General features: G+C 41.1%; 1 protein-coding gene across 1 annotated transcript in view; it reads left to right on the top strand.

Annotated features, from left to right (window-relative positions):
• DHFR (dihydrofolate reductase) overlaps positions 1-26,879 on the top strand; it is a 638,672-nt gene that overhangs the window by 108 nt on the left and 611,685 nt on the right. The window lies entirely within an intron of this gene.

Here is a 26,879-nt window from a genome sequence, read left to right as displayed (position 1 = left end):
GCGCTGGCTGTGTGTGCGTGTGCGCCTCTCTCTCTCTGTGTGTGTGTGTGTGTGTGTGCGCGCGCGTCTGTGGGTGCGTGTGTGAGGGTGTGCGTGCGCCCGTGCCCGCGCGCGCCGGGCGGCAGGGCGGGCTGCCCGCGCCGCAGCCCCGCGCCCGCCTGAGGAGAGGGGCGGCGAGAGGGGCACGGGGGACACACACACGGGCACGACACCCAACTTTTCCCCCCCGAAAACTCCCTCTTTGTCGTGTGTGTGTGTGTCCCCCGGTAGGACTCTCCGAATTTAAAATAATAATAGCAATAATAATAATAAAACCCCCCAAACCACCAAAAAAAAAAACCCCAAAACCACCCAAAAAAACCCAAACGTGTTCTCGGGCAGACTGACAGCCGGGGTCAAGAACCAGCTGCTGGAGTTAATGTTTCTTCCTCCCACTCCGTCTGATGGCGGTGCCCTGCCAAGACGAAGTGGGAGCTGGAGCGCGGCTCCTGCCTGCCCGGGAGGGCTCGGGGGGGCGGCGGCAGAGCGGCACATGCCGTCCGTGCCGACGGACAGCGGCCGCCCGCAGCGGGCCGGGCCCGGGGTCGAGGCGGGGGAGGCAGAAGGGGTCAGGGGGCAGCGGGGGGGCGGGAGGGAGGATCCTCCCGTCTGTGGGGTTTTTCTTCCCCCCCCCCCACCTTCTCCCTCCGGAGGGAACCTGGCAGGCGCAGGGAAGGCACTGCGTCTGCTGGCAAGGGCTGATTCACGCTGCAGATCGCTGCCCGGAGAGGGCCGACGGGCACTCAGCCCGCCCTCCGCCGCCGGGCCCCAGCCCCGGAGTTGCGGCCGGACCCCGGTTCGCCTCGCCGCCGCGTTCGGGGCCGCCCGCCCCGGGCTTTGGGGGCGGCCGGTGCCCCCCGCCTCGGGCTGACGCGCACTCCCCTCCCGCCTGCCGCCGCCCCCCCGGCGGGGCAGGTGCCGGCGGGCCCCCCTCGGGGTCTGTCCTGCCCCACAGGCCCGCCGAGGGCGTGGGGTCCCGCAGGGCCTGGAGGCCCCTTCTCCGGCTCGGCACGGCCCTGGCGTGAGCCCTGTGTCCCCCCCACCCCCCGTCGCGCCCGGGGACCCGAAACCAGGCAGCGGGTGAGGTCTCTCTGGTGCTGGTGGAGCTGGAGGTGGTTGGCACTAGATGGGCTGCTGTGCTGGCCAAAGCACGGCGTTCTGGGTTCCAGAGGCGATTTTTCTGGATACGTGCTCAGAGGGCCGTTCTGAATTTAATAAATGTCTGATATCTGACAACGGCCACAGACCCAGCGGCTCAGCACCCTTGGAGGACCGGGCTCCTGAGCAGGGGTGTAAGGACCTACCTTTGAGCACCCCTTTTTCAGGAAGTTGGGCGGTATTTCGTGTCAGAGAGCAGTAACGTTACGTCGCTCTTGTTTTTCCCACTGAAGACGACACTGCCCCTCTGCTCACATTTTATGGATGTCAGATCAGCCCCACTATCAGCAGAGTTATGGCTGCCGTTAACGGCAGTATCCTGATACTTCATCACCGCATCAGCCGCCACTTAATGTCATGACACGTTTTACCGTGTCGTGACACGGCTTCATCATGTGAAGGTGTTGCGTCGACTGTTAAGGTTTTGTGTCTTTAGAATATTTATGCATTCACCATTGCCACAGAGATGTCTATTCATAAATAAAATAAATGCAGCATGAGTACTATTGACATCCTGCAAACGTGGCTTGCAAGAGACTCATTAAAATCAGAGCTGTCCAGTAAGCCCTGCTGCCTCCTGGCAAGCTGGCCTATTTCATTTCTTCCCTAATTCCCTGTCCAGGATGGTTCACTATTCCAGCCTATCGCTTTATATCATTCTGTGAACTCCGCTCCGTCTGCTGCTTTTTCCAGACTGGTCCACTTTGCTCTTTCAGCTGTATTCTCCACACAGCTCTTTGCCCAACTCCACTGCTTGCTGCTGATTAATGCCTGATTTTTTTTTTTTGCTATCTAAAAAAGATAGCACTTTGATTAGACACACACACACCCCCCAACATTAACTCTTCTGTTTCTGAAGAGTGACATGAAATCCAGACACTGAAATACCAGTTCAAAATTCCCATTGAGTTCAGTGAGATCAGGGTTTCACGTGTGGCACCCAGAGCTATGTACCTTCAACATTCGCTCATCAAGCAGATGGGTGCCCATTACCCTAATTCAGCGTTCCGGTGTCAGATTGAGACTCGCCCATTGCCCTAATTCAGATTCACCCATTACCCTAATTCAGCCTTCCTGTTTAATTCTGTAATTCTGATGAAACACCCATACATACTTTGTACTAACCATGGGCTTTTCTAAGCCAAATCCTTGCCACTGCAAACTATACAAAACTGAACTGTATTTCTTTCTTTTTTTTCAAGTTTTTCTACAACCTCAGAAGAATGAACATGTTTGGTCTCACTCTTTAGAGACTTATTTCAAGCACTGAGGTTGCAGTTCATGAGAATTAGCTCCCTGGCTTTTTCAGCCATCTTCTTTTTCCATGCAAGTAGCTTCCAAACGTTAGCTGCTCTCTGTCCAAATTTTTTCTCATGCACAAATAATATGGAACTTGGAACAATATCTGGGTTCAGTCAAGGAAGAGTTTGGTCCAGGAGCTCCGAGAAGCTCTCCAAGAAGATCTCGAAAGATCCTGAAGGTCATCAGAAGAGATCCTCCACTTCTAAGGCTTAGTGCCACAGCATGGTGATCTAGCACATGAAAAACCTGAGTCTGGGAACTGGGAGTTGGAAAGAAAGAGTGTTTTCAGTCTCAGGCTGGGGAGACACAAGCTATGATGTACATTTCAGTTGTACATTTGGAGGAGCAATTTGCAGTGGCTTCTTGATAACGCTGGAAGAAGCCAGATGTCCTTACAGGGGCCTGCAGATCAGTCTGTGAGCAAGCACCTCCATTTGCAGAGTAGGAAGGGTGTATTTATGAGGAATTGGTGAACTGCGTGCAGGCAGTCCTAATGCCTGAAGCCACACAATTCTTCATGTTACGCCTTTAGAAACTAGCATAGCACAACTGAAAAGTTACGGGGGGAGCATAGGACCCCTTTCGAGTCTTTATTTTAGTGTTTTTCTGAGCCTCTAAGAGTTATTCATAACTAAAAATCAACAATTTTAAGATACTGTTTCCAAAAGATATATGACCTTGTTGATGCACTGGCAGGGGCCAGGCAGCATTTTAGACAGTTACATGTGCATAAGGATCGCTCTGTCCTTACGTGCTGTGCCAATGTTGATTTCATGGTTTGTTGCAGAAAAATGGTTGAGAGCTTCTGTTCCCACTGTTTGATACATAAGGACAGTGGAACAGTCACTGGAAACAAAAGCTTACAAATTTACTCCCAATGAAAGTAAACATTTTATCAAACCACATGATTTGAGATGAGGGAATGCATTGCCAGAACAGATAACTGAGGTCAAGTAGTTCCCAAGCTACAAAAGAAAGCAATGTTTTTTCTGAGTAGGGAGAACATTCAAAACCATAATAGATAAACAACACGTACAAAAGGAGATATAAAACCTCAGGTTCCAGATCAGCACTCGATCTGAGAATAAACAGTGAGATATAGACAGATACTAGGCAGATTACTACACATCTTTACTGATGGTTCCTTGAACTTTTATTTGAAACATCTGATTCTAGTGACTACTGAAACAGATTAAAGAACAAAAGAGAATAGGAGATCTAATCCCTAAATGATACACCTATGTTTGTTTTGAACTAAGAAGAAATTGCAAATTAATGAGTTGTTTCAAACTGTGTGGTCACTTTCATCCTGCTGGAGAATACCTACTGTGGAGACATACTCTTTCAATTACATTTGTTGGTGCACGTGACTTGGGTTTCTCAAGCTGAGAGGCTAGTATTAACCCACTTTACATCCCCCAAAACATTTATTCATATAGCAGATTCTCATTTTACAAACTTGGCTCTTTGATGGCTGGGAAGTCATTCATCTCTGTTTCGGGACAGTAACAGTCTCGCTTCCACTGTGACACTGTTAGGCCAGCTTGCCTTGGGATATGAACACATGGACAAGTCCCTGCAGGGTGAGTTAGGGTGTGAATTTGCCGCAGTCAGCTCCTGTGGTGGAGCTGACTGTGTACATGCATAAAATGAGGGTTAAGCTACCTTGAATTACCTCACTTTTATTCCTGAGTAGAAGTGTGCGCACAAGCTGTTATTGTGGAGTGTGTCGCACACTTTAAACGCGCAGGTTCACTTTCACCTGTGATCAGGGCCAGGATGAGGATTTTCCACCCCGCCGAAGTGTCTGCCTACCACACCTCCCTTAAGGCTGCTGGCAGAAGCTATGAACAACCTGCTTTCATTCCTCCTGCTGCAGGACAGAGCAAATGGCCGTGGATGTCAACCCGTTGAACCGGGCAAGCAAAGCCACGGTAGCCCGAGATTAACGCTGTACCCAACCACCTGCCTGCCCCTCTGCACGGGACGGCAGCACGGCTCTACCGTCAGCTGTCCTGGTCTGCAGCCTGCATTCCGCAGCCTGTCGTTGGCGGGATTGTCGAGACGGTTGGCTACAGGCCGGGTGTATTTCTGCCCCCGGTACAGCCCGCTGCCTTCCCCGTCCCCGCGGTCGTTTGGCCGTCCGTCCGTCCGTCCAGCTGGTCCCACACTCTGCGGCTTGACTGGGTCTGCACCCTTATGTTGGACAGAGGTACAACAGCAGTTTTAGGGAGCAGCCAAGAGTATCTTTCTAATTTCACCCATCTTTACGCCAAGTGAAAAACAACAACAGAGAAGTGAAAACAACTAATCTTAACGGGGCTTTTTTCAGTATATCTGACTGTGCTGCTCATACTTACCGCAATCTAGACAGCAGAAATGTGCATTTTAGCACTCTTAAAAATGCAGCCTGTGAAGATCACTGTTACAGGGCCCAAAGTTTTTGCTTATCAAATCCGCTTAGTCATTACTGAGATTTTTCGCTGTGATTATGAAGGGTGACAGGGCTACTCACCTTTCGTCACTCCACTAAACTAATGCTGTGTGCTCCATGCTCCGGTACGTTTCCACCAACTCAGGGCTTGCTCTAGTGTCCGTAGGAGGCTTGTCTCCTACAGGCCTTGGTTCTGTAGTTTTCATCCAGTGGTTGAAGTTTCATCAGTGGACTAATTATTCCTCAGCATGGACTGATAGGGCGAAGAAGTCACAGCTGGCCAGAGGGTGTTTTATCCTCCCGTTCTCCCGAGGCTCTCCCCAAGAAGAGGTGGGCAAAAGTGGCAGAGTAATTGTGCTGAGTGCGTGAACAGAGATGGTTTTAAAACCACCTAAGGAACTTAAGCACGGCACAACACCACCGCATGTATTTCCTCAGCGTTTTAAGCAGCCCTCCTCATTCCCAGCCCTTGTTCCCGTACCGCCCGCTGCATTGTGCTGGCACAGCTGTTTCTTCGGCTGTGGGCGGCCCAGGGGTGGGAAGAAGCAGCTGGAGGGGTGGGAGAGCTGCTTACGCCGGCTCCAGCAGCTCTGCCGCTGAAGATCCGCGGAAGGTGCTCAGGAGGCAAGAGCCTCCGGTTTTCGGGTCACATCCGAGTCGCCCACTTATTTTTTTCTGAACGTTCGGCAGGCGATAGCTGTAGTATTCCAGATGCCATTGAATGGTCATTGTTGGTAAATGTTGGCTGATTCATGGCGACTGCTATGTATCGGTTTTCATTAGAAACATAACATAAACTAGGAGCATTGAAAAACAGCAACAGCAGCAATTATGCATGTGATCATCACAGAGAGTTTGAAAATCATGCTTCAATAAAGCCTGAGTAGAGAGAAAGCAAATTCTTCCACATGAATATGATTTCCTTTTGCTTCTACTAAGTGATGGCAATTATCAGTGGCATTAAAATACATTATTTTGATATTTTTCACATGATTTTGTGACAGGGAGGGTTCTGCATTATAAACATCTTCTGCTAATCTTAAAAACACCAGCATACTCTAGCTAGTAATGTTCTGGAAAAATCCCAGAAAAATTGTTAGAGAATTTCCTGAGAAGCTTCCAAACCCAGTCTCTGTCATCTACAGAAAAAAAATTATATTGATTAATAAAAGTTCCTCTTAATATTTGATCCAGAGAAAATGCTTAAGGAGCTTTCAGAAGACAAATATTCTCATGCAGCTGATGATTCAATGGAATCAAAATATGTTGGGTTTTTTTTTCTTTACAAGCATCTGGTAGAAAACGTGCTTTCACAAAATGCTGAAAGGCTGTCCTAAATCCCCCCAAATTTTTCCTAACAGCTTCTCTAAGTATCTGTGGAGCTTCAGTAACCGAGGGAGTTTTACTATTATTAAATAGCAGAAATTTTCACATTTTTCATTATTTCCTCAAAACTGGGCCTTATTTTAACAAGCATTTGAAAAACCACCTTTCAGCTTAGCCCCTAGCTCAGCCTACTATTTTATATATTTTTCAACAGAGTTCTTGATGACTTCTGGTAACATTACATTATTTTAAAGGAGTCTTTGTGATTATCTCCTTTTGCAAATATCAGAAAAAAATGAAAGAAATAAAGCATCATCCATCTTCAAAAAAGTAGAGAAAAGGCAATGTCAGAATTTATGGGTTTTCACACACCTGATAATAGTTGTGGCTGGGGCAGAATACTGCCACTGATGCGCCATTTTGCGTTGATGAAGTGGGCTGCCGTCGGAGTCTAAATGGGCTACTCAGGAGCTCCCCAGGTTTCAGCTGTGCTATAGTTCAGTGCATTTCTATCTTTTTACTGGTTTCAGTCTACATCTGTATTATTTTCCGGATTTAGACTAGGTCTATATTAGTCTGGGGCTTAAGCGTACACTTAAGTCCCAATCCTTTATAAAGCCTATATATCAGCGAACTGCTGTGCTGCTAGTCTTGAAAAAGCCAGATAGCTTCTGTGTGCAGAGGAGCTCAGGTGTAGGTGCAAAGCATCTCACGCTTGAAATCTGTCTCTGCACTGAGTACTGACGCGTGGCGTGAACTGCATGGCTGCGAGACTGACGCCCACAGTCAGGCATGGCTATGGAGGGCAGGACAGCAACCAGTCAGTGCAACCCCACATGTCAGAACTAAAGCCCATCCTGAGGGAAATCCTATTTATCCTTCTTCCAGTCATGGCCAATGTAGTTGTACCTCAACGAAACGGGTGCTTAAAATTTCCCCCTTTGCCATAGTAATATGCAGAAATTGGTCAAGAACTGCTTACTTAACAGTGGAATAAAGTATTTGGGGAAGAAAGACCTCCAAAAAGTAGTTTACAAACCTATTTATCTTATCTAGATCTCTGTCCTTCCTGATTATAACCCAGACTGTCCTCCATGTCTCAGTCTGGTTCCCTTGAACAAGTATCTTCCTCTGTGTGAGGGCTCCTTTTTAATCCTGCCAAGTTTACTTGATCTCCTGTTTTAGCCAGCCCTTTCCTTTCTTGCTTCCAGCCTCCTGCAAGCTAGCTGGAGAGGAGAAAGTGTCTTTAAAATTAATTGTTCTGATTTCATTTTGTTAATTGGGATGGCATAGGCTTGCAACCCTAGTTATGAGGACATTAAATAAGAAATAATGAGAATTTGTTACAAGAATCTGTGTGTTTGTTAAAAAAGAAGAAGTTCAGCTCAAAGGCCTGCAAGTAGAATAGCTAGGGATATTCATAATAGGGTTATAGGAGGGACAAGGAGGAGGATGAAACCATCTAGTCAATATCTCACGATGCTGTATAGCAAAAACTAGGGGGATTAACAGGAAGAGCTAAAAGTCTCAGTGCATGATCAAAACTGCAAGTTAATTGGCATAGCAGGCACTTGTTCAAGTAATTTACATGACTAGAATATTAATATGGAAGAGTATAACTTGCTCTGGAAGGGTGGGGAGGGCAAAAGAGAGGTAGTGTTTTCTTGCATATCAAGATTATACAAGAATTGTTCTAAGGTCCAGGTGAGAAAGAAGATAGATGGGTTGTAAGTTTGTGGGTGAAAGTAACAGGAAAAAATGAGGGCATTGTCACAGCACAGGCTTTTGTACGCCACTGAAGCAGGAAGATTCAGTGAATGATGCTTTTGTAAACTGATAGAATTGTCTGAAAGCAGTGGACTTGGTGAAATGCAGAAATTTATCTGCTCTGGACATCTGGTAGGAAACCAGAAAAAATAGGAGACAAACCAGCAAGTTCTAGAAATGTATTGAAAACAATTTTATAGAATTATTGAAAAAAAAAAAAAGGAGGCTCTTCAAGCCACCCACTGGGGCTTGGGTGAGACTGACCACCAAGTGTCGGAGTTCCTAGTCCTTAAGCTGGGAAGGCAAAACAAAACCAATGGACATCAAGAAGACATTACTCAATAAATACACAGAATTGGAAAGATTTTCAGGGAAACAAGTCAGAGATATCCAATAGATTCAACAGTTCCTTATAAAACTTATATTAAAGGCAGAAGCACAAACTCTTCTAATGCAGAAGCACATTAAGAAATGAATGTAGCTGAATCAGGAGTGTTTCAATGACTTATATAAAACACAAGAAGACAGTATAGGAAGTTGGAAACTAGGTCAAATTACCAAAAAAAAAGTATAAAAACATGAGGATAAATTAAAAGGGCCGAGACCAAAAATGAAATGCAACTGCTGAGAAATATAAAGCATAGCAGGAGGGTATTCTAAATGCATTGTAGTAGGAAGAAGAAAATCTAGGGAGAAAGTTGGTTTACTTCTCAAAAGGAAAAAAAAGATACTGATACTGATACTGCTACTGATACTGAAAAAGCCATTTTTTTAATTTCCATCTTAAAAGCAACAAAACCCATGTTGACACAACAAAAGTCTTTAACACCAAAGATAAAGGGGTAAGAACTGAGACTACACTTGGGAGGGGAAAAAATCTTGGATACCTGAACAACATGACATGTATTAAAATGAGTTGCATCTGGTGAAATTCAGCCTGGGTATTGCTTAGAGATCTAGCTGTGGCAGCTGCAGCATTAATACTAGTTATTTCTGAAAGCGCACAAAGGATGGTTGAGGTTCCAGACTGCTGCAAAGGGGCAAACAAGTGAGAGAAGAGAAACTCACAAAAGATCAGTCATCTTAACTTCAGTCATGGACCAATTAATTAAACTATTTATGGGCTTCTAAAAGACAACAGAAAGATAAGTAGCAGCCAACATGAATTTGTCAAGAGCAAATCAAGTCAAAACCAATCTAATTTTCTTCCATGTCAGAGTAACAGGCATCAAGGATAAGAAGAAGCAGTAGCCATCATACATCTTTGACTTCATTGGATTTTTGTCACTGTGCTATATAATTCTTATATGCAAGGTGGAGAAATATGGCTACATGAAACTACTAAACAGCTTACCAAAAATGTATTTTGAGAGCATAGGTATCAGAGGTTCATTATTAAAGTAGAAACACATATCAAATGGAGTTCCACATTGGGGGTCTTTTCTAGTCCAGTACTGTATAGCAGTTTCAGTAATGACTTAGATAACAGAATAGGAAATGTTTCTATCATCTGAAGATAACAGCAAGTGGAGGGCAGCCACAGTCATGTTCAAGGGCAGGGCAATAATTCAAAATTCTGTTGAAAAATCAGAAGAATTCTGAAAAACAGGTTGAAATTCAATTAGATAACTGCAAAATTTCACTCCCAGGAAGTAGTAATCAGCTACACACAGTAAGGACAGACTTTGTACTGCAGAAAGAAATACTAGAGTTGTAGTAGACCAAAGTTTAACAAGAGTCAAAAACATGAGACTGTTGCAAAAAGAGGTGGACATTACTCAGAGATATATATTTGGGAGTGTCATCCTCAAAACTTGCAAAGTAATCCTTTTACTTTGCCCGGTGATGATAAGGCCTCTTCTGGTACACCCTACAGAGTCTTGTGAGGTACATATTTGCTAACAATCTAGAGAGAGTAAAGAGACAAGCAGGGAGAATGAGGACTAGAAAACTTCATCTGTGAGGGAAGAGTGAAGGAAATGGGGTCGCGTAGTCTCCGTAGAAGAAGATCGAATACAAGACTTCAAATGCCTAAAAAGTAGCTGCAAAAGAAAGGCAATGCAGTCTTTTCCATGTTTGCTGGTGGATTAAATTGCAGTTATGAAGGTATATGTTAGGTATTAACAAAATCTTTCTAATAGTAAGGCCAGAGAAACACTAGAATAAATAGCCTAGGATGGAATCATCATCACTGGAGTTTTCTAGGATGAAGTTAGATGGACCACATATACAGAATGATGTGTCTGGAACTGAATCTGCACTGAGGCAGCGGCATTGTCTAGATGTTCCAGACATTTCCTATGATTTGTCTGATTGAACAACTTTAAATTATTATGGGAGAGGTGGGGCCAGTCAATTCAATTTGTCTTCAGCTGCCTATGTTTTTTTCAGTCATTTTGCTTTGGGTTAAACTAATATGATCATAAAGTACCATAGTAACCAGATCAATGTACTGGAGCTACTGCAAAACCTCTCCAAATCTGTCACAGCCCAATGAGTGCTGCAAGTTAAAATTTTAGAAGTTGTATACTCATTTTTCCCCATACATAGATTCTGAGGTTTTAATAAATTTACCTGAACAAATGCAGTGTTTTTATTTAATCTGGTTATATTAGCCTCATATGGGTGCCACAGATCTTTACAGCTCCTTCTCATTGACTGTGGTACATGTATTCATGAATAAAAAAATGATGAGCTTTAGGCCTTCCTCTTTGCTTTCCTTCCCTTCCCCTCTCCCATCAATGACTCAACCAATGAGCTAATAGAAACTTTACTGAGAAACAGAAACCTTCATGTAAGTAACTGCCAGTCTGTTGCCAAGGTTAGAAACATATGGATAGGCTGGAGAGCCATATGAGGTGCCGAAAAAAATACCCAGGTGCAGGGAATTCACTAAAGGACAAAAGCATGTTTGCTGTTAAAAAATTTAATTTTTAATATTTGATATTTGTGACACTTTACTGAGGTTCAGCGGGAGCCGGTATTAAAATGCATTTAATCACTGGTGTCTACAAAACAACATGTGACTTAAATTACATGTGTAAAGGCATAAGCCACAAATCTTTAGTCTGTTGCCTTTCTTGAGTCAGGTAGTATTTAAAGTTTATAATCCTGCAAGTTTTGTCTGTGAGGAGAGAAACAGATGCAGGAGCTAGCAACTCCAACATGATCCAGTTTATTTACCAGGAGTATACACAAGATGAATGAAAACAAAAAAATTGTTTCTTCACTTTTTCCTTCTCACTGCTCTACAAGTATTTGATACTGTGCGTGGTGCTTCCTTGCTCGTAGCCTCCCTGCTTTTTTGCCCATTGCACTCATAGGCATGAAAACAAAAATCAGAGATTTCTAACTCGGGTAATGCCCAGCCTCCATACACCCCCGTGTTACAAGTAGGTAAGCTCCAGTCGGCAATACAGCATAGCATTATTGTACACCTGTGTTCCTCCTTGTGGCCTCCATTGTTTAAATTACCTGATTGCACAACAGCAGTCCAGTAATTTTAACAGCTTCTTTACATTTGCACCACACGGGTGATGCCTCTTAAACTGATCAGTTTTAGCTGTGCTTAAATGAACCGGTAACACCATGTGTTGCCTGTATTTAGATGCATCTAACAACTATTCACAACAATTATGAAAAAAGCATTGGGAATTGTGGGGGTTCAGGCAAGTATACCTGCACTGTTCACCCTGGGCCTGATCCAAACCTCACTGAAGTCTGTGGAAACATCCCCACTGATGCCAGTGGGCTTTGGATCAGGACCAAGGCTACTCCAGCCTTTGCTCAGATCTTACTCTGGCAGTTCTCCCATTGAAGTCAATGAGATTATTCCCTGGTATAATAGAGCTCACTGTCAGGAAGATTTTAATGATATTCAACCTACATTTTCCATGTCTTCATATCACCCCATTATTCCTAGTTATGTCTCATTATCTTCTTTTTTTTTCAGGGATCCAATCCTAACCTCCTTACTCAGGCAAAACTCCCACTGACTTCGATTAAGGAAGCAGGATCTCACTGTCATCTTTACTATTCGGAGGCTGCTGTAATGCCACCCCTATGATGTCATCATATAGGCAACCATGCATGGTATTTTTGCTTGTACAGACCACAGTACTGAGTCTACAGCAATACTGAAGAAGAGAGAAAAAATGAAAAGATTTGCCAGTACAATTTCAAGACATACAGCAATATGAATTTTTAAATAACATTTGATCTTATAAAAACATTTTATCATCTTTCCATCAGATGTACATCCTCACAGCTATATAAAAATCCATAGTAAAATTATTGTAAGTAGTTTCTTTGATTAAGAACTCAACATTTGTGGTTTAGAATAGTTTTATAATTTGCTGTGGACAAGACAGATAATGTGATACCTATTTCTCAACAATCATTTATTATGTATAATTTGGCCTTTCTGGATAGTTGGATTGGAACGTGTCCTAAATTACCAGAAGTTAAATACTCCTAATACATACTAAAAATGGTAATTTCCTATAAAATTGTATTAGAAGCTTGGATTTTATTTAGAATTAAGACACCATATATCTTCCACGGTCTTCATGCAAATAATTTTTTTCACACTTACAATTCTGTTAGCTTAAAAAGTTAAACTCTGGTAGTGGAACCTCATTATTTTCTCCTCTTGGTCTCTGGTGTGCCGGAGAGGAGTATGCAGAGTCTCTTCCCCTCCCTCTGGTCACTGGTCAAAAGAGCACACTACCAGGGCAACCTGGTCAAGATGGTACCTGTGGCTGGTGGGCTAAAACACTACAGCACCTCAGTGTAGAGCAACACTGAGCCCAAAATCCCCCGGTCAGGTGTCATGGGTAGTTGTACCTTTGCTTGTTTTTAAAGTTCTTGGAACAAGAGCTCTCTTTTTTTTCTGTGTTTGCACAGCAATGGGCATTGAATGAAGGGGATTTTATGGTAGTACAGTAACACTAATGATAATCTTTATAGTAAATAAAGTAATACCAACTAAAAGAAAGATTGTATGGACATTACTCAGTACATAACGAAGACTCCAAAGTATGTTCCCATCTCTGATACCGGGTGCTTCCCTGCCCTCTTCTGAAGAAACAGTATGAATTCCTCCAGCACAGATACATGGGACTCCCTAGTGAGGACATGATTTTTCCAGTTAGGGATATCAGCTATACCCAAACAGCTATAGTAAACCTCTTTTTCTCTACATGCTAGATTTCCCCAGTTTTTTATCATATGCTAGTAATTAATCATTGTAGATTTACATGTGTATTCCCTCTGCTATTAGTTATATTCATTTTTCAGTAACTGCCCAGACATCACATACATTAAGATTAAAAATGTAAACCATTATTGCAAGCTCTGTGTTCATCACCGTTGTCCTTATTTGCCCTGCCCACTCTAATGTTATGCTGGTTACGGCAAATGGAGGTCCAGCTCTCAGGTGACTGCTCAGACCTATTTCTTTAATAAGATAGATAAAAACACTCTATTGTTTGTGTAGTTACGGAATTGTTCAGGAATGCTGCTCTGAAATTCAGCATATTCAAGAGGCATTGACTCACCAACTGAAGTATGCTTCTTTACCCCAGCCCATCTCTCCTTTTCAGATACAAGGAAGCACAGATAACTAAGATGCAGAAATGTATGGTAAAGAATGACCTGAAAAGCCCACCTGCATTAGCACTTTTAGTTCAGACCAGTTTGCTTTTCAAGTGGATCTCCCAGTTATCCTAACTTACCATTATTTTGTTTGCATCATGAAGCGTGCAAATTAGTTTCCTTTCCAATAAAGCTGTATCAAAAGATGCACCCTAAGAGCCCTTGCAATTTGTTTCAGTACAGCATTCTGTCCAGGGCGCTAGACTTGAGTTAGCCTTAAGTGACACCCCCCCCAAAATACAGTGTGGACATCAGGTCCACAGCACCAGCTCTGTTGGTCTGTAGATCATTGTGCTGCACTAATGGGGACAAACCCTTAATTGCCTATTTCAAAGAGACCAGTCCTGTAGCGCCTCTTCTACTGTGTCTTTTCCACCCCATCTCCTGGTATTTAACCTGATCCTTCTTTGACTACATACTGATGGTGCAGCTTTTTCAATAAAACAAATAAGACAAAAAATCAGCAGATAAGGAGGAATTCTTGTCACCAGAGTACAGGCACTGTCTTAGCTTGTTTACAGAACAATGGAAAAAGAGAATAGGGATAAAATTCACCCTTCAAGCTTGGATATACTGTATGAGAAGGGCAATAGTAGCTTGTTCAGAAACAGCGTCAGCTTGGATGTTGAGCCATCTCTAATCTTTAATTTTAACTAGTGAAATTAGACAGTCACATTAATGCATTGTGCATCTATCCATTATTTATTGTAGCTGTACTCTTTTGTCTCATATACTAAAAAATTGTCCAGTTAAATTCAGATATGTTTGAAAGCATCTGATTTTGTAATCAGCTTGATAGGAGTACTATTTTTATCTGATATCACATGGGTTTCACAGAAAGATAGATGTTGGACTGTCAGCATCTCCTATTTCCATTAACCTTCTTTTCCTCATTAATAACTGACCTAGAGCAATAAGAGCCACCCATGAATTCAAGCAAATAAAACAATCCACTTCTCTAGGCCCAGTGCTTTTGCTTCATTGAGCCTTAGCAGAGTAAGCAGCAACATGTCTGTTGGAAACTATTTACAACTCCACAGACAACAGCTTTTCACTGCATTTCTTCAGTTTCACCCATTTAGCCATTCTATCCCTAATACAATAACCTAATCCATGCACACTAAAAACCCTGTTAATATTCTGGACCTGGAAAATTAGCCAAAAATCCATAGAAAGATAAGCATAATAGAACACAGATGATTAACACGTATATTTAGCATAACAGATCCCAATATCAATATCTCCTGTATATTCTTTCCAACTCAGACCAGTTTTGTAAATCTCAACCGTGAGGTTATATCTGATGAAACAGTAAAGCTACAGTGAAGAAACAATGCCCAAAAAATATTTGTAATGTAATATGAAAATGGTGTTCGGAATTTTAATACACTGTAATTGACCACACAGATTTCTTCTGTGAAAAGATAATTTGGTATTAAAATCGTGCAGTACTTAAATAATGTAATTTTGATAATGACAGTAAAATACAATTTCTGTAATGCAAGTGAATCACAAACTTTTTCTCATTCCAATGAAGTATGTAATATGTCTGAATGCTGTCACTAGTATACATTTTAAAAAGAACTCTGCCATGAACTATTAGTGAATACCATTATATTTCAAATATATAACAAAAACTGGTGAAGTCACCATATAAACATATTGAAATGCCATGTTGCATTTATTTGGGAAATAATGAATCCTGTGGGAACGAGTAAAATTTTTTGTTCTAGACAGATTTATTACAGGTTTTTTAAAGAGCTGAGCCTTAGGAACTCTTTCCCCAAGTTAAGTTGAAAACTGAAACTGTGAGAGGTTTTGACCTTCCAAAGATAAACATTAATTCCCATTGGATACTCAAGGTTCCCATTGCTTCTTGCGTTGTAACAGGCTTCTGAGACGAAGGGGTTTCAACTGTCAGGGATCTGACCAGAGTGAAATTGCACTAGTAGTAAAAGTGCTACTTTATTTGTGACATTCATCCTAAGACTTTTTTTTGCTGCCGTTTGTGCAAGAAGTAGTGTTGCACCACTTCTAAGAGATCTTAAAGGAATTTTGATACACGGAGCAGTTGGAATGAAAGAAGCTATCATCTGAGTAATTTCTGCAAGCTAGTTCAGTTAGTTTTTCAATATATAACATCCCTGGCTTTTTTTATCTCGGGGCTCCTTCCTCCTCTCCTGCACAGGAGAGTTGCACACTCCTTCTCCACAAGCGCAACAGGCTCCGTTAGAAGGCTTGTGCATTTTCCACAGTAGGAATGTAATCTGGGGCACTGCAAAAGCCTACTTTGATGTTTTAAACTTATGGTGCTTTTCTCTTTACAGCTGGCAAGTGGAGTGGTGCAGATAAGTCTGCACCACATCATGGGGATCTTTGTGTAAACTGAGGTGAGTGTTGGATAGATTATGACTTGCATTGTGCCCCCTTTGATCTGTTCGTATATTCGCATTTGATCCCTGCACGACACATTCAGCCACGTACGAAGCAATTCTGTCTCCTTTGTCTAAGGCTGCTAGATACTACATTGGGCATTCTCTTCTGTTTTCTCAAATGTATGTTTAAAGTGGAATATATATGTAATGTTCCCTTATGCTTCTATATTTCATTTGCAAAGATATGTTTTATATACTGTAAATTTTACTTCTTACCAAAAATACATTATCCTGGAAGCAAACTGAGTCAAGTGTTCTCAATGTGCCTGTAATTCCTTTGCAATTGTGTGAGGTGTGAAATTCACTTGACTGTTCTTACTGAAAGATCTGAAGGGTGGGAGATAGATAAAAAATTGTTTTACTTCTGCCAGGCAAGCATGGAGAAGTATAGATTATGTATATCATTTCTGGAAAGAAGATGGAGGAGTTGTCATTCCAAAAGACATCCTCGAAAGAAAAAGAAAAGAACCTAGGACAAATATTTTCTTTTTTTTTTTCCCCATCATATATATGTAAAGAGACAGTAACGGTTTATTACACCAAAAGATAAAATAAATGGCTGATTAAGCTAAATGAAAGTTTGAAGTAGAAAAAAAAAAAAATATGCAGAATGTCCCTTGTACAAACTTCTTAAAAGAAGGTGTTTCTCTAACTCATGATAGAAACCAGAAACAACCTTTTTGGGGGTGAACAAAATGGTCTTTTTGATTTTTTTAGAAGTGGATTTAAGATATTTTTTTCTCTTTATTTGAAAATGATGATCCACTCATAAAAGCGGGCATTAAAGTTCATAATAAGAAATTTACTCATTAATTAAATGCTGGACTCACAAGGAAGTATCTGCATAGGTATTGGTGATTTGGTATTTTGCCTTCTCAGTCATTACCTTAGCGTGGCACTAGGAGGCAATCTGCTATTAGAGGTGTCATCCCTCAGACATCAAAGTCTTTGAATATTGTGCTATTTCAGCATCAAATGGCACTGTTCATGAGAAGTTTTTTGAGTGTCAAATCCCAGCCTGCATTACTACAGTCTCCCTAGTGTCTTCCATATACTTTTAGAAAATGGCAGATTGGTGATTAATGCCTTCCTGAGACTCTGACCACAGGTTTAGCCAGTCATTCCAATTCCTAATATGCCAAATATGTAAGTGAGGTTAAGTGAAGGGATATTTAGACTGCAGGTCTTGACAGGGCTGTGATAGCCAAATTGCCTGTGTTGACAAGACATAGGTCTTTCCAGGTATGCCCAGAAGCAGACCAGCTTAGATAGATAACCTTAACAGGGAAAAATGTACGCATCTCTCTCTACTGGGAACATCTCTAAGGTGGACAGCAGCCAAAAAGGGGTTGGGGTTAAAAATGCATAGTTTGGATTCAGGTACTGATGGGGCAGCTAGGTAGAGTTTAAGCTGTTAATGGAAATGAACATCAGAATAATAAAAATGCTAATTGGTCAGAAGAAAGAACATGGACGTTCTCAAATTGGGCACAAAAATTTGTTCATTTTTAATTTCTCCTTACCTTGGCTTGCATCCTTGTTATTGTCATAGTTGTTCTGAAAATGAATTGATTAATACTTTTGTGCCTCCAGATGTTATAAACATATGAAAATCATAGGCAAACCTAGGAGAAAGTTAATAGTTCTGTTTTCACAACAGGGTCAAAAAAGTGTACTATACTATACATAAGGCTGTGGTCATATATTGAAAAATGAGGTTGAATAACTATTCATTACCTTGTAAATCTATTTCTTGTGCTAAATTAGCAGGTGGTCTTTCAAAAAAAGTAGCCTAAGTACCCGTCCTGCAAGATTGCGTCAGCATGCATATGGGCAGTAACTAAGGTTTCACGGGCAAGAGTCATGCCAGCTCTTCCTGGCTGTTGCATGCTTGACTTTGCCGCCTTACATTGTTTTATTTTTATAAAAGTTCTTTTGTTGTTTGGGAGCAAATGTATATTTATATATTTTGTAATTCTGTAAAGAACAGTATTTAGAAGTTTTGCAAGAAGCAAAGCCTATCACAGAGGTACTCTGAGATAAAGCTGGAAACAGGCTTTTAAAAATGCTTCCACGAGTGTTTACTAAGACAGAAAGTTGAATTTGATTTGGCTGTGTTCGTGCTCCTTTTGTTTACTTTTTGTGAATATTTTAGCTAATAGGTTTACTGTTAGGATTGTTTATAGAAACAGCACATTTTAAGCAAATATTTCAAAAATTTAATGGATAATATATTTTAGACTGACAAATGTAAATGTTTTCACTACAAATCTAATTATAAGCTTTACTAGTTTTAATGTATGTTTTATTATGTAATCGTTAAATCAGGAAGTATGTCTATGCACACATGGTTTTACACTTAGTTAGTAACTACTATCTCCTGGGTTAAATAGCAACTACAAAGAGGGCATTGCAGATCACCTACTTGACTCTCAAGAATTCTAGATATTAAGCACTTTCAACAATGTAGGATAAATCCTCAGACCTTTTCATTCCCTTAGATGCTGCCCTTTGCAGAAGCCAGTCTTAAACTCTGTATTTCAAGTGTTGGGATGTGTTGTGATACTGTTATAGTAGATCAAAGGATGCAAGAAAATAGAAACCACACAGTTTTCAAAGAAAACAGAATTTTGAACTGGGATCATGACATATGTAACAGAGTAAAAAATTTCTAATAATTTCCATTTTCAAGTCTGTTTAAATGTGCTTCTTTATCTACAAATTCTCTTGCAGGTTTGAAATCTTACACAGAATTTTGTCTTGTTTTTTAAAACCTCTCCCTTCACATTTTAGAAAAAAATAATAATCATGTTTGTGTCTCTCTAACATAAACATAATTAACATTGGTGGTATATGGCATTAATGCTGCCTGTAAGGAAAGAGCTTCACAATTAAATCACAGATCTGCTGCTCTGCAGTTTGAAGACGTGAGCTTCGCTCACAAGACAATGATTTTGTACGCCATATTCCATAGATTCTCATTACATGTCTTGTGTCAGCAAAATTATATTAGGCAATCTCACCACTTGCATCAGCTCATATTAATATTATTTGTAAGACAAAATGGTCCTTGATATTATGCTTCTACTCATTATCAGAAATCATTTTGCTCCAGAATATTAATATTGAAGTTTATATATGATAACATTACTATTTGTTTTAATAATTTCCAATAAAAACAACTACCGTTTTAGTGACTCATTTTATTTTCTTGTATTTCCTGGCAAGTACTGCATGTCTTTTTAAGGAATACAAAAACAAGTTGGCTGCAGCTCAGCTGAGCAGCTGATTCCACAGGCCGTGGTCCGTGGAGGCTTCCATTTAAACCAGTGGTCTGGACAGGGCATACAGGATGGGCTCCTTTTTCAGCTTCCAAATTATGCCCTCTTGTACTGAAACACTATAAAACAACATTAATTAAGATTTCAAATATAATGGAAAACTGCTAATCATGAAATAAAAGTGAGCCAGGGAAAGAGAAAATCTGAAAAAAAGAGGGGGAATACCATCAACCCTGTCTGGGACATGCCATATCAACATCAGCTCATGAAACGGCAGCTTCTTGGGTGCACAACACCATCCTAGATGTGTGTTACCTACAAAACTATTAAGCAATAACAACATTTGTAGAATATGCTACCAACTGCAGTTTTGGTGGTTTGCTTTTTTCTTCAAGGAATAATACAGAATAAAAAGCAAGTTCAGATTGCATGTTGGCATAATTAAACATACTTCATTTTCAAATTCAAGAACAAATTCACTGTCCGTGCATAACCAAAGCTCTCAGTGAATAAAATGCATATGTATTGCCAGATTGTTCCACATTATATAATATTTGAAATATTGAAGCCTACTTACAAAAAGGAAATCATGGAAAATATAATGTAATTGTGTTGGTATATTTTGGGAAATACATTAAGTTTTGTTAATAATTTAAAGAAAATTGTAAACCCTCAAGTTTACAAATATAGTTCTAATTACAACCCTATCACCAAAGCTATTTTAGCAAAAAATTGAATTTCAAACCTTTGTAAACTATTTTTTGGCCAGTTTAACATATTTTTTTACTGGTAATTGTGATTTAGGGCAGTAAACATTTACACTATTATCTCTTTTCAGGAAGAAGGAAACCATTCAGACCCCAAGTTGAAGGCTGTTCTTCCTCTGTTCAGTTCTTAACAACAATGTGAAATCTTCTTCTTTCAGCATTTCTATTTATTTCAGTGCTCTACTTTGGCTAGTCTGGCTTATATTTCCACCTAAAATGGACAAAGTCTACAGTCATTTAAATCCATCCAACCCTATCGACCTCAACCATATTCTTATACTGATTTACAGCCTCATTAGGATTTTAATGATGTAAATGAAAGTAGAATTTGCCCCTAAATCTTCACTCTAAATTAAAGAGTGTATTCACCTCTCAGTGCAGGATGTGGGAGTATGTGCCTCAAACAGAGAACACACAGCTAAAACTTGGCAGGCAAGGTCTCGGCTAGAGAGTGGATTTTTTTTTTTAATGTTGAGCTCACTTCTTTCCTTAGATAAGCAGGCGCACATTCTCATGTATCTTGTAAAATCTTTAACAGTTCTACACATGCATGTACAAGTGTAGTGCTGTTTTTACAAGATAGACAACAATTCTTATTCACATATCTTTCTGATGAGAGAATCAAGTCATCAGTCTAAATATATTTGGGTTTACTGAAGTTGCAAGTCTATGGAAAGAATAGACACTTACCAGCTCTTGGTACTTTCCTGGAGCATGTGTAGTACAAAAATACGTCCTCCTGCACCAGAGGTCCAGTCCTAAAAATCTCTAAGTGGGTGGCGAATGAGAAAGTGTGTGTGGGTGGTTGTTTTGTTTGTTTGTTTGTTTTATTTAGAAATCTTAGCCTTAAAGCCTGATCCAAAGCTCACAGAAGAAAAATTCTCATTAACTTCAGTGGCCCAAATGAGTTCCTCAAAAAGAAAATACCACATCTCACTTCCAGTATCTTCTGTAAATTTAAGCCAGAAAACCTATTGCTTCTAATACAGCATATATTAAACAGTGGCTGTGAAGGACTTAGTATTTATATTACACAAATCCCATTGTGTTTAAATGCATTTTACAGCACGAACTGGGAAGTGCCATAAGCAGCACATTTACTCTGCCCTTACGCTCTTTGTAGCTCGGATATATATGTAACTCCTAGTAGAGACCCACGTTACCTGAAATCACTCTCCTCTCACCCTCAAAACTGCACCTATCACCAGAGAAGATATTTGCCAGAACTTGCTCCAGAAGAGTCATTTCCATATAGTCTTCTCTTAAAAAAAATTAGAAAAGCAGAATGATGGCAGATCAGAATGACCGCGGGCAGCTGATTTGATGCACCAAGCCTAGAGTTCATTCAGCCATTTCCATCTGAATGCCAATAAATTGTAAACAGTGTCATATGCATTAAATATCATTAATGGAGAATGACGGTGTGGCCGGTAACAGCAGTACCATGGTTGGGGGGTGCTTGACCAGGGATGCAGATTCACAACTGCAGCGAGATCATTAGTGCAAGATCAGGCTGCATGTCACACGGACAGCTTTGAATAATTATGCACAAGAGGAAGAAGTTAAGAATTTCTTGCTTATATTAAATTAGGGCTGTTTGGTTTTGAGTTTATTTTAATGCATATTGAAGCTTGATTACTTTTAGTAATAGGTGAAGTGCTGCAGAGTCAAGGAGCAGAAGAATTTTTAAAGATCTTACATAACTCCAGTGATATTTTTAAGCATATTAATTGGCAGGTGCTTCTCACAAATAAGGAGGTGACTTTCTGAAAATATATCTGCCCCTTGAGTATAGCGCGGCTTATTTTGTGGCTTTTATCCACAACAGAATTCATCACCTGTAAAAATGAAGAAGGTGGCGCTCATTTTTAGAAGGAAGTAATCAGGAGGAAGCTTTCCTCCCCAAAACAAAATGAAGCCACGAATAGAGCAGATCGGGGAGGGAACACGATCAAAACTAGGCAATTTTCAAATTCTGCACAGGCGTTCAGGTTCCCCATACCTCCCCCCCCCCCCCCGCCCCCCGCCCCAATCTGACAGTGACTGCAAGTGGTTGGGACCCCATTATCTCTTCAAAGTGATCGCTGCATCAGTGGAGATGATTCACACAAGTGAAGTTTGCAGGATCTGGTCAGCGTGTCCACAGCACAAGCGTGGCCCCAGCAAGCCCATGGGTGGGCAGCAGCAAGCCCCATCACTCGGCTGCCCGTGGTCCTCGCAGCTGAACAAGGCAGTTTCGGGGAAAGACGGCAAAAAATCAAAGTGTTTAATAACAGTGCTGTCAGTAACTGGTTTATATTCATTTCCTCCCTTTTGCCTGATACAGCTACCCTTAACACCCAGCAGAGAGAAACACTTGGATCATGCTGCACACACGCGGCTGAGCAGGAGGAAGAATCGGATGCTGTATACCTCACCTTGAGGGTGACAGACAGGGCATTTTACTATAAATGTTTATGCATTAATACAAAGAAACCTGTCTTAGTAGGTTTTTTTCTGGATATCTTAATTCTGCTGATGCAAAGTGAGAGTGAAATTACAGGTGCCAGTTTGCAATGTAGAATGCTGATAAACAACTTGCCATTTTGCAGTGGCTGGTCACATCTGGAGCCTTTTGGGATGCAAAAGTACTGGAGGATTATTGCAAAACTTAGAGACACTTATGTTACCATAACTTTTGTTTTTAACCTAAAGTTGTAGGTTTTTTTTTTCTTTCGGAGGATTTTATGGGTTATATTATACTTATTTAGCTAATCAGCTAAGTCAGCAGCAAAGCAAAAAGAGAGTCAGACCTATAGCTCTTGTCAGAAAACTTTTCTAGTCTGACCTTAGACTGAGACAGGCTGGCATAAAACCATGGATCAGTGGATTGTGTTTCATTAATTTCAGCATATTTTAAAACTGCATAATCTACAGTCCCCAATACGAACCTAGCACTCTGACTAAGTTAGTATGCAGTGTTCAACACCATTGTACCGTGTTGAAAAAAACCTGTGTGGTAAATTTGGATTTTTCCACCTTTAAGTTATCATACTACTTCCATAACATAGATAATCAACAGACACACATATGGAGACAGATAGATGGATCCACAACACAGAAGGCTATGGCAGTAAGAGTCCCTCACTCTTGTATTTTGTTATCTTTATACTTATTCCTGTATGGACTACATTGATACAACATCCAATTTGATTTTATGTGTCACTGCAGTCTTCTACCATTTTCCAAGGACTCAGTTACTCTCTCTTGAAAAATCTCTGCTGAAACTGAGAGGCTGTTATGAATTAATATCTGTTTATAATATTATTTGTCATTTCTGCTTCTTAGCATGTGTATGGAAACACAAAAGGGCTTGAGAAAGGTTTCACTCTTCATGTTTCTAGTATACAGTAGTATTTTGAAATCCTTGCAAAATTTCCATCAGGTCACTGTAGTAATAATTATGCATGTATGCAGTTAATGTTCCCTGACTGCTTCTGATCCGCTATGTCTGCTCTCTTTCTGTGCTCTCCTGTTGAGATCATACAGTCTGAATATAACGCACAGCAGACTGGTCAGAACTCCACGCCCTAGCAAATTTATAAACCCTGCTTGTGGAAGAAATATTCCAACCTATACAAAATTTAAACTTGAATGCTAATATGCACATTTTCTCCCCCTAACATTTAGTATACACTTGTTGTGTTAGCAATATCTGAAATGGCTTTGATGTAGTTTCTGTGATTATCCACAATTTCCTGTTATGTAAGGTATCTCTCAGGAGACTTTGCACTCAAGAATAGGTTGCATTGGGAATTATAACTAAGATCTGGCCCAGTCTGTTTTTTTTAGCTCACTGAGCATTACTGTTGTGGAGAGCACTGTATTTTTCCTATACTGTTTAGTGTGTTTATATAAAATATTCACTCTGAAACTGAGAATGCTCCAAATTTATCCTCTTGTGGCACACGTGATCCTTCATGAGAATCCAGTTAAATATAGTTTTTTTGCTTCAGAGAAGATATTGTCAAGTTGGGTCTGGCTTTCTTCCCCCTTCTGTTTGAAGGTCAGTGATCATTTAGGACAGTTTTCTATCATGCATTTCAAATGCTAAGGCGGTGTTTGTAGCGGGATATGGGCCACAATTTGTCAGTGAATCTCAATTTGTTCTTCAACCCCTTTCTGGTAATGTGGTGCAAAGAAACATGGTTTCATTTAAGTTCCCACTTGATGATGGTAAACATCTATACACGTGTGACTTTAGTCCTGTGACAATGCCACATGTGCTACTTCTATCCCATCGAGAAGTATTTGGTCATGCTTTAATAGTTATGGGAAGAGAAATCTGATAGTTCTTCCCCTTGACCACGTGCTGGCTGCTGGTGTCACCTTTGGTAGCTTTCTTGGGAGGAACAGTGTGGGGGACGTAATACTAAAGTTGGATGCCTGCCTTATAGCTCAGCAGCCTTGCCACCTCCCATATCCAAGCATACGATCATCCTTCTTCCACTTTTGTGCATTTATTGCAGCAGCTCCTATCTCAGCTTCATACCTGACAGTGTCCTTGACTTGCAGTGTTTTCCTCTTACTGTCTTCTTACAGCTGCTGCATTCAAAGTCTGTTCTGCTCCTAGTTTCATCTTATTCTGCTCTCCTAGCACAAAACAGCTTTGCACAAAGAGTGTATGTGCATGTTTGCAAATGTAAGTGCATGTATAAAGAAGTATCAGCATATGCCGGATTTCTTCCATCGTTTCCTATACCTAAACTGCCCTTTTTGCCTTTCTTGACATTTTCTATGCGCAAAACATCATGAAGCAACTCCTTCACAGTTCTGTGGCTCAGTGCAGAAATATCCATGGCTTTAAAATTTTGCCAGTAAAACATTTTAAGAGATATTTAAACTGTTAAATGTGTCAAATATATTCAGTTTTTATTAAGCGAGCCAGCTAATAACATACAGATTTCCTTCGTGCTTTTTGTCCTACCTATCTGCAGACAACAGGGCCCCAGTTACCCCTCTGCTTTTAGTGCTTGTCTCCATCCCTGCATTCCAGCACCCAAAAGAGAACAGACAAACTTTCACATTCAGTTAAAATATACTAAAAACCCTTTACTTTTGACTGACATACATCTTCATGCAAAGAAAACAAAAATAAGAAGCGGCCACCTTGCTGTACCTTCCGGGGAATTGGGCATTGGTTTTGTCGTGCTGTTGGCTTGTGTAACACACCTACACACGCTACGCAGCGTCCTCAACCACACCAGGTAACGTTACGTTAGATTTTACTTCACCGAGGGATTTTTCTTGACACTGGCTCTGATGGCAGCAATCCAGAGGTCTTTCAACAAAGCACTGGCTCAACAGTGTCCACAGAACCGCCCCTTCAGAGCACGGCACGGACGCTCGGCACACCATCCTGCATCGTCAGCAGGCAGAGAGCAAGAATTACAAGGATGTACGGCTCTCCGAATACTGCTGATTCATTGACAAAACTGGAATTAAATTGTACCATATTCGTCCTATTCATAGCCCTTCCACCCCTGTTGCAGGCCGTAATATGTCTAAACACATTGCCGTCGGTGACAGAAACTGAAGATCATCTGCGAAACTCTGGCCAGCACTGGATCAGAAATCACTAGTAGTTTCTTACCCACAACTCTACTTTTGTTTGTAGGTGCGGATTTTGTAAACTACCTAGAAATATGGCACCTGGATAACTTGAGGAGGAGTATGACATCCAGATTTATGGATGCATTTAGGAAAAAAATATAAAAATTAAAGGCTGCTGTTCAGCTGAGGAGCATTATGGATTAGCGTGGTGCAGGAAAAACTGCATCCCAGTGGACGATTTCCCTATTACTATTCACTTGAGCAGCTCCAGGACTGGATGCCTGGGTGCTATACTTGACCCTCAAGCCTTTCCTGACAGTCAGCTGCAGTATTCCTACTGCATTGGTAAATAATATAATGAATATGGTTAAAAGGAGGGGGATACAAGGGTTAATGAGCTGTTGGCATTTCTCCTCTGCTTTGTGGTCCGCTAAGTGCACAAAATAACTTCATGCCAAATTCAGCACATTTGGGAGTCCTTATCAGAAAGAATCTAAACTTGGGCACAGAAGATTTATTGTGAAATGGGGATCCCTCTAAAAAGATGTGGTTGCAAAGAATTCACTGATACTGAGACTATTTATGCCAGGGGAAAAAAAAAAAAGCTATATGTGGCTTTTAAGCTCCATCCCCAGGAGGGGAGCCTGGGACCAGTTGTGAGCCCAGGGGCTGTTGGGCGAAGCATGGAGCCCCAGATGGCAGCCAAGTTGCTGACTGGGGAGATAGATACCTTGAGACTGCAGTCAACAAACCTGGGGAACTCTTGAGTTTTGGACTGAGCCCACAAAACTGTTCTTGCTTGCTTGATGATGGTCTCAGATAGCAAGCTGCAGAAAGTGTCCTGGTGTCCTGGTTTCAGCTGGGATAGAGTTAACTGTCTTCCTAGTAGCTGGTCCAGTGCTCTGTTTTGAGTTCAGTATGTGAAGAATGTTGATAACACTGATGTTTTCAGTTGTTGCTCAGTAGTGTTTAGACTACAGTCAAGGATTTTTCAGCTTCTCATGCCCAGCCAGGGCACCTGACCCAACCTGGCCAACAGTGTATTCCATACCATGGGACGTCCCATCTGGTTTAGGAACTGGGAAGTGGGGGGGGGCAGGGATTCGCCGCTTGGGGACTGGCT

This window comes from Haliaeetus albicilla, chromosome Z (assembly GCF_947461875.1).
Source record: "Haliaeetus albicilla chromosome Z, bHalAlb1.1, whole genome shotgun sequence".
NCBI classification, from domain to species: domain Eukaryota; kingdom Metazoa; phylum Chordata; class Aves; order Accipitriformes; family Accipitridae; genus Haliaeetus; species Haliaeetus albicilla.
This window is presented reverse-complemented; position numbering and strand designations above follow the sequence as displayed.